Here is a 9,492-nt window from a genome sequence, read left to right on the forward strand (position 1 = left end):
ACCCCTTTGGGTCCTTGAAGTACCCTCTCTTGAGGTAGTCTATGCCAAGGATACAAGGGGCCTCTGGGCCGGTCACAATGGGGTGCTTTTCCCACTTGTCCCCTGTCAAGCTCACTTCAGCCTCCAATATAGTCAATTCTTGGCATCCCCCTGTCACTCCAAAGATCCATATGGGTTCTGTGCCCCTGTACACTGATGGCACCAGCGTACACTGTGCACCAGTGTCTACCAAAGCCTTATACTTCTGTGGGTCTGATGTGCCAGGCCATCGAATCCACACAGTCCAGTATATCCGGTCATCCCTTTCCTCCTCCTGGCCGAAGGCAGGGACCCTCTATTGCTGTTCCTCATCAGAGTATTCACTGTCTGACCCTTGCGGTGCCAGACCAGAAGTCCCCTCACCAGAGTCAAGGGAGGTCGTTTCAGTTCTTCTATGCCTGGAGGATCGCTGATTGCTTTCTTGGGCCTCTACAGCAACGACACTGACAGCCTTCTTCTTAGGTGACCCCTTCTTAACAGCTGTCTTCCCTCTCAGTTCACGTACGCGGGCTTCCAGCTTAAAGGTGGGTTCACCATCCCACTTCCTCATGTCCTCCCCTTGGTCACGCAGGAAGAACCAGTGTACCACGTGGCATACGCCTTGGGCTCCCTTTCCCTCTGACCGGGGCAGGAGAGGACTGATTTCTTGGAGCGTCCCTAACAGCCAAGGCACTGTCCTGTAGGGATGAGGAGACACAGAGATTTTCTTCAAAGTTTTGGAGCCAAGACGACACTTTCTCCACAGTTGGTGTTTCCATATCTGGGCAATACATTGCTGCCAAGCTGTTAGAATACGACGCTGGGGCACCTTGAATCACCTTTCTCCACATGGCCCGTGTGCACAGGACATCCTCTGGATCTTTGGAGACCTCCTCATCATCTAGATCACTGTGGCTGACTTCCACCACTGCTAACTCTCTCAGGTACTGGATGCCTTCATCTGCGGTAGTCCACTTTCCTGAGGAATTCACAAGATCTTCCTTGAATGGGTATCTTGCCCTCACACTTGAGAGGAGCTGGCTCCAGAGACTGCAAATTGCTGCCTCTTTTCCAATTCCTCTTTCAATTCCCCGGTTTCTAGAGAGGGATCCCAGCTGTTGGGCTTCCTTGCCTTCCAGTTGCTGACTGTCGGCCCCGTTATCCCAGTATCGGAGCAGCCAGGCAGCAATCCGCTCACCTGGCTGGCGGCTGTAGTCTTTCCGCAAGTCCCGAAGTTCTGAGGACGTCAGGGACCGGGTAGTTTCCGCTTCCTGTTTAAGTTCCCTCACTCCTTCCTCCAATTTCTTTATCGAAGGACCAGCTTCTAGATTAAGCCTTTCCTCTTCTTCTTCTTCCCTCACTAATCGATGGTATGGACCTGTTGATCTCCTTGTCCACTGTTTCTTTTTCACTATTGGGGCAATTCCTGTAGTTGTTGTTGTTGTTTGGGTCCCTGCCTCGAGCATGGTGTCCTCAGATGCAGTCTGGGTCCCTGCCTCAACCGTGGTCCTCTGGGAGTGTTGAACTATGGCTCGGTAGGCATAGGCCAGGCCCCAGTACAATGCGAGAAGCTGCTGGTTTTCATTGGGGTAGGCAAGGCACCCTTCTATCAGGTGGCGTGCCAGTTTGCCAGGGTTACTTGCCTGTTCGGGTGTAAAGTCCCAGATTATGGGAGGTGATAACCGTCCTAGGAATCTGCCCAAATCCTTCCATATACCCTGCCACCCAGGGACCGGTCGCTTGAGGGCACATTTCAGTATTGCCTCACCCAAAACTTGTCTTCTCTTATACCAGGACGAGACCAGATTCCACAATACCCATAATATACCACCAGTATTAATTATTAGTACTGAACAACTCACATAAGGGTGAACAAGGACCTCAGGAGCCTGCATAATAAAACCATTCACATCAATGCCCGGTAGGGAGAGGGAGATGTGTTCCCTCATCTCCTCCACAAGATAGCTGCCACAACATAGCAAAGCCATCAGTGCCAGGACAAAGCACATAGATATTATTTGTATTAGTATGTTCCCGAGTTCCTTCATTCTCCCCACAAGATAGCTCCCGCAGCACAACAAAGCCATCAGTGCCAGGGCAAAGCACACAGCCATTATTTGCGTTACCATGTTCCCAAACTCAGCAAGGTAGAGATAAGCAAGCAGCCAACAAGCTCCGTGACCTGCACAGGAGCTTGCCACTTAATAACTAGCTATGGCATGTTTAATGCAAAACTGCCGTTGTCTTGCCCCACGTTGGGCACCAAAAAGGACTGTAGTGGGTTGACCCTGGCTGGATGCCAGGTGCCCACCAAAGCCACTCTATCACTCCCCCTTCTCAGCTGGACAGGGGGGAGAAAATATAACAAAAGGCTCGTGGGTCAAGATAAGGACAGTTTAATAAAGTGAAAGCCAAGGTTGCACGCGAAAGCAAAGAAAAACAAATGATATTATTCTCTACTTCCCATCAGCAGGCGATGTCTGGCCACCTCCTGGGAAGCAGGGCTTCAGTACACGTAGTGGTTGCTCCAGAAGACAAAAATGCCCCCCCTTCCATCTCCCTTTACTTAGCTTTTATATCTGAGCTGACGTCATATGGTATGGAATATCTGTTTGGTTAGTTTAGGTCAGCTGTCCTGGTTATGTCCCCTCCCGAGATCTCGCCCTGCCCCAGCCTGCCATTGAGGGGGGGCAAAAATGTTGGAGAGACAGCCTTGATGCTGTGCCAGCACTGCTCAGCAGTAGCCAAAACACTGGTGTGTTATCAACACCTTTCTAGCTACTGATGCAGAGCACAGTGCTATGAGGGCTACTATGGGGAGAATTAACTCCATCTCAGCCAGACCCTGTGAGCAGCATGTGGGAAATGCCTCCTTGTTATAGTATCTGAGCGTCTTTGAAAACCTCCTGAAAAACAGACCAGGAGATAAAAATATAAAAGCAACTAGATTGAGTACCAAAAAAATTAACCCTCCTTCCCCCATTTATTTAGAGGACAAATGGAAGCAGGAAATCTCACACCTTGCTGCTAGGTTTCCTCACTTTGTTGGACAAGAAGCTCTCTGTGGACTTAATTTTGAAAGATTTAAAAACTAACTGTCTTCCATGTTTGGCAAATAATGCGTTTGTTTGTTTGGATTTGACACTCTCTACTATAGCAAAGTAATGCTATCTGCTTATGTCATCCAGATCTATGAATGCCTCTCTTTTGATGCCTTCTTCCACTGAATTCAATTCAGTGATCTAGAAGCGAAAGGCTTCATATACTGTAATTAATCTCTTAAGTCATTAATCTCTGTATTCCCTAAGTCTATTCATCTGAATTATTCAGTAATTGAGACACATTCGTATGTGTACACACATAATTCAACAGCACAAATATATTTTAATTCCTATTTCTAGTATTTGATTTTTTTTTCAGAACTCTCTTCTAAACAAATCCTGCTTGCTTTAATATTATGTCTCTATATGATACATACTGGGTTAAAATTGAGTTTTTAAATTACTGTTTATATCTTAAAAATATAGGCAGATGCAAACACAGCCTTTCAAGTGAAAGTAAAAATCCTGTGACTCCAAGAAAGGCCTGTGTGTAGCACCCTGCCAAAAGGTCCTTCCTCTCCATTCCTCCCCTGACTTCTCTATGTAGTAAGAGAAGTACTATAGGAGCAGAATACTTGCATGTTAATACTTTCATTTTAATACTCTCAGACCTTATTCAAGATAATTGAGAAATATATTTTTTAAAAAGTGTCCTAATACAGAACTTTGCTGGAATTTCACTATTTTCCTTTTCAGTGGTGGATATTGACTGTTTCTTTGTATTTTTTTTTCTGAATTAAAATTTTGTCCAGAACTTTTATAGCACAATTGTTTCTATGCCTTCCAAAGAAAAGTATTTTTTTCTCTTTGGTATCTTTTTTAGATAGTTCAATAGAGACCTTTTGACTCATAATAACATAGGTAAACTGGTCCTCCTGTATTCATTTAATGACTGCTTTATTTAGAAATTTGACTAGACTACTGAAACACAGTAATTCTTCCTTTGGAGAATCACTGATGGTTAGACATCATGATATGTCGTGGTTTCAGCCCAGCCGGTAACAAAGGACCACGCAGCCGCTCGCTCACTCCTCCCGCCCCCCTCCGGTGGGATAGGGAGGAGACGGAGGAGAGAAAAGAAAAAAAAAACTGGAACCTCGAGGGTTGAGATAAGGGCAGTTTACTGGGACAACACAAAAAAAGGTTACAACAACAACAACAACGGTACTAATGAAAGAAAATACAAAACGAGTGATGCACAGTGCAACTGCTCACCACCCGGAACCCGACGCTCCGCCACTTCCCCCACCGAAAGTCGAGAGCCCTCCCCCCGGCCCGCTCCCCATTTATATACTGAGCATGATGTCACATGGTATGGAATAGCTCCTTGGCTAGTTCAGGTCGGCTGCCCCGGCTATGCCCCCCCCACCTCCCAGGTTCCTGTAAAAATTAACTCTATCCCAGCTGAACCCAGGACATGATATCATCACATTTATTATTTTTTAATGACAATTTGGATCAGTTTGTCATGTACAGATATTAAGCTTCTAGATCTGTATACATCAGAATCTCTCTAGCATTATTTATCTTATTTTGCAGACTATACATGAAATCTTCATGCTAGTGAAGAGTGTGATGATGTTTTATGATGGTTTTCAGTGATTCCAAGGGGGCTAAGATTTGCCTCACAGCTAATTATGCTATGCTGACTCTAGGAAAAAAAGTAAAAAATTCCAGGTATTTGCTTTAAAAGAGTTTTAGATTACAATACCACAAAATTTTATGCAAGTGCATGAGCTAAACATCTGCTTAAAGATGCTAAAGATCTGCTTAAAGTATGATATGGACCCCCTTGTTTTTTATGTTATGCTTTAAATTATGTTAATTTTAAATTAAGTTAATTTAAAACAGTATCTTTGATTACTGAAAAAAACCATTACTAATTCAGTAACTGAATTCTGAAAAATTGTCATTAAAAAACTTACCTCCATTTCAAACCTATATTCTTCTTAATTTCTTGTCCAACACTTGTTAAACATTATTGTCAAATACAAACCTATTAGAGTGTTTCCAGAGGAGGGAGACCAAGATGGTGAAAGGCCTCGAGGACAAGATCTATGAAGAGCAGCTGAGGTCACTTGGTTTGTTCAGCTTGGAGAAGAGAAGGCTGAGGGGTGACCTCATCACAGTCTACAACTTTCTCAAGGGGTCAGCGGAGGGGGAGGTGCTGATCTCTCTCTGGTGACCAGCGATAGGACACAAGGAAATGGTATGAAGCTGTGTCAAGGGAAGTTTAGATTGGACATTAGGAAACAGTTCTTCACTGAGAGGGTGGTTGGTCACTGGAACAGACTCCCCAGGGAAGTGGTCATGGCACTGTCATGGTTTAAACCCAGCTAGTAACAAAGCACCATGCAGCTGCTAGCTCACTCCTCCCCCCCGGGCCAAGGTGGGATGAGGAGAAAATATAAAGGCTCACGGGGTGAGACAAGGACTGGGAGGGATCACTCACCACTTATGGTCACAGGCAAAAGACAGGATCAACTTGGTGAAAAACAAAATCAATTTAATTTACTACAAATCAAATCAAAACAAGGATACTGAGAAATAAAACCAAACCTTAGAACACCTTCCCCCCACCCCTCCCTCCTTCCTGGCTCAACTCCACTCCCGGTTTTCTCTACCTCCTCCTCCCCCCAGCGGTGCAGGGGAACAGGGGATGGGGGTTGGGGTCAGCTCCCCACACATTGTCTCTGCCGCTCCTTCCTCCTCAGTGGGAGGACTCCTCACTCTTCCCCTGCTCCACCGTGGGGTCCCTCCCACGGGAGACAGTCCTTGACAAACTTCTCCAGCATGGGTCCTTTCCATGGGCTGACCTTCAAGCACAGACTGCTCCAGCACAGGCTTTCCCATGGAGTCACGGCCATTTTTGGGGGCATCCGACTGCTCCAGCATGGGCTTCTCCATGGGCTGCAAGTGGGCATCTGCTCCACCGTTCACCTCCATGGGCTGCAGGGACATCCACCTCCTCGGTGCCCCTCCTCCCCCTCCTTCCTCACTGACCTTGGTATCTGCATAGGTGTTCCTCTCACATTCCAATCCCACTCCTCACTGCAGGTTCCCCTTCTTAAATAAGTTATCCCAGAGGCGCTACCACTGTCACTGATTGGGTCATCCTGGGCCGAAGGCGGGTCTGACTTGGAGCCGGGGGAGCTTCTGGAAGCTTCTCACAGGAGCCGTCCCTGCGGCCCCCTCCCCCGCTACCAAAAAACCCTGCCACACAAACCCAAAACAGGCACCAAGCCTGTCAGAGTTCAAGGAGCATCTGGACGATGCTTTTAGTCATATGGTTTAGTTTTAGGTAGTCCTGTGAGGAGCAGGGAGTTGGACTCGATGATCCTTATGGGTCTCTTCCAACTCGAGCTATTCTATAATTTTATGATTCTATGAATCCTGGATTTATTTTGTTATGTTCTATTGTTTTAATTTAATTTGAAAATGACAGTAATTTTATCACTAACGCTGTATCATTCACTTTTCCTTAGTGTATATTATCCTCTCTGGAGGGTCTTAGTCAAGACTGCTACCTGTGATTTCTTTTTATTTATTTCTATACTTAGAGTAAATCTAACACAAAATGCTAGAGGCTGCTTTTTGGATCAACAGTTTGAGAACATCTTCTACTCAGAGAATTATGCAAACATGTAACTGCATTAGTTTTGTCTTGATAGTTCTCACCTTCTAGAGGATTTAGACAAATATTATCCTTGATTTGTATGTCTGCAAATCTGCATTGAATTTATCATGGATTAGACTTTGTAATGTAATCATTCTACATTCAAGAGCAGCAGTTTCAGTATACAAACTAGCTATTCTCTAATTGCTCTTGCTATAGAAAGCCACAGAAAAATTGTTGGTGCTGTATTAAAGGTATGTATACAATCAGGAACTGCTTACTGTACAACATGTGCAATCCCTGTGGCTTCCCTGAGTGTGAATAGATTTTAATTCCATTGTTGAAATAGTGTCTTTTTTACCATCTGTAAATTGATAAAGCTTCAGCTGAAAATGTCAATAGTACAACTATTCTGTAAACTGAATTCTAGAACTTAACAGAGGCTAACAAAGAACAAGAACTGTTTCTTTACCCTGAAGTATATTATCAAATAAATTTGGGTACAGTAATGAAACTGAGGATCAGATTTAGAAACCCTACATGGTCATGCACAAAGGTTACTGCAGACTCTATGATCCATACTGTGACTACTGTCTTTAGTAAATTCTGACATGAGAAATACCTTTAGATGTCTATCTGTCCAGCTAGAGTGGAAATAAGCTGTGTCTCTACATGTGATTCCAGCCATCTGCAGATAAAAACTGAGAGCTGTGGAGTTCCTAAAAAACTGTATAGCAACATGGAGTAGGGATTTGAATTATGAAACAGAAGAGCTGAGGGAGCTCCAAATCCCTTTTAATGTATTTGCTCCTTTTTTAAAAAGAAACCCTATCTTATTTGATGAATACAGTCCCTAAATAATTTCTACACAGGCGTGAATTTGTTAAAACATATACTTAACTTTTTTGTGCATGACTGTGTTGCTGTACTCTGAACAAGAACTTTCACTTAAATCACATGAATATGCATGCACAGTGCCAGCGGATTCTGGCAGACTTAGTAGAAACCTGTTACTAGATAACAAAAACAATGTTGTGTGCAAATCACACTTTTATATCCATAAAAGTGTGCAAATCAAAAAGGATTTTCACCAGAGCATGAATAGCCACATCTGTTGCGTGTGTCCCTGCCAAAGCTTTTGCAACCTCCTGTTGAGGTACTAGCAATGCTCAACATAAGACTCCAAACAATATAATATATTCTCCCAATTTTATAAATTGACCTCATTTTACTATGACTGAAGAATGTAAGATGAGAGATGGAAAATTTTACTCTAAAAATGTGCCCGAATGAATAATATGCAAGCTATAATAACCATTTACATTATAAGTGCCTATGTAAGATTAAATTAGCTTATCACATGTACCAAGGTCATTTTGACCCAGTCTCTTCTTTCTGATATGAGCTGCTGAAAGACTGTAAGAAAAAAGGCAAGTACAGACTGACACCTTCCCATACATGCCCTTGCAGCAACCAGCAGCTTAGGACCCCGGTGCTTTGGAAGCTGTGCTCAGAACAATGTGTTAAAATGGCATTGACAGGACTTTCTTTTCTTACATGTGTCTGTGCATACTTTTGAACCAGATTTCATAGTGCCCCCACTTACTGTGCTTTGTGTCCCTTGGTGGAGTAGTCTTAGACTGATTTAATTTCAGGTGAAACTAAACCAGAAGATGAGTTCCAAGAGCTCTAATGTGCTCCAGTAATGTGCTCCAACCACTAATGGGCATTCAGCCCTTGGGATTGGAAGTAAGTTGCCCCTGGTCCCTAAAATGCAAATGTGGACATCTGGTCCTCAGTGCAAATTGTTTTGCCCTATCAATTATGGCTGATATAATTGCTAATGTAAGAATGCTTCTGAGAAACAGCAAACAATCTTTCCTAAAACATCTTTATGCTATTCATAATTTTACAGACCTCTTGTATCTGTCTTCTGTAAGATCCTTTCCAAAGTGTTGTAAACTTCCTTTGTATGGAAAAGCTTCCATACTTCAGATCATCCTTTCCGCATTATGCTTCACCCTGCTCTATCCTTTGAGATGATGTAATCTAAAATTATATGCGAAATTGGAGAAGTAGGATCACCACAAATCTAGACAATGACATAATGTTTTCCATTTTGTTATGATCCTAATAATTCCTGTTTACTTTTTGACTATGGCTGTGCACTGAATGTTTTCAGAAAACTAATCACAGTATTACACAGATATATTTTCTTAAGTGGCAATAGCTAATTTACAGCTCATCATGTTGCAAATATTCTGGTAAAGAAATCAAAATTTAATCACATAAAAGAGTTTGGTTTGATTAAGAAGTAGAAAATTGTGAAGCATAGGTATGGGAGTGTTAAGTTTGAAATGTAGTCATAGGAACTTAGGAACTTTAGAAAATGTACTATGTGTAACCATAAGAATTCAAGTATTGTCTAAAATCAGTTAACCACAGAAACTTTGACAAAGATTTGTTGATTTGTAGTGTTTTGTTTTAGGAAACTAAGGAAACCAAGGAAACCGTTATGGACACCAGTTTGCTGCTTGGAAACCCCTTACCCTTCCCACCTCGATCTAATTATCGAGGATTCCAATCAGTAGAGTTAAGTGAGATTAACCAATGATTGTTTTAACATAAGAATATTAATAAGATGGTGTGACTGAAGGACCAATTATTAGAAAGGTTACATTTAAGAATAGACATAGTATGCATTTTTATGTAAACTAATATAGATGATTGTGGACACATATTTAGCTAATGGTCGCA

General features: G+C 42.8%; 1 protein-coding gene across 1 annotated transcript in view; it reads left to right on the top strand.

Annotated features, from left to right (window-relative positions):
- Nucleotides 1-9,492, top strand: part of LOC128136180 (uncharacterized) — a 115,998-nt gene that overhangs the window by 22,121 nt on the left and 84,385 nt on the right. The gene's annotated exons all lie outside the window — the stretch shown is intronic.

Source organism: Harpia harpyja, chromosome W (genome assembly GCF_026419915.1).
Source record: "Harpia harpyja isolate bHarHar1 chromosome W, bHarHar1 primary haplotype, whole genome shotgun sequence".
Classification (NCBI taxonomy): Eukaryota; Metazoa; Chordata; class Aves; order Accipitriformes; family Accipitridae; genus Harpia; species Harpia harpyja.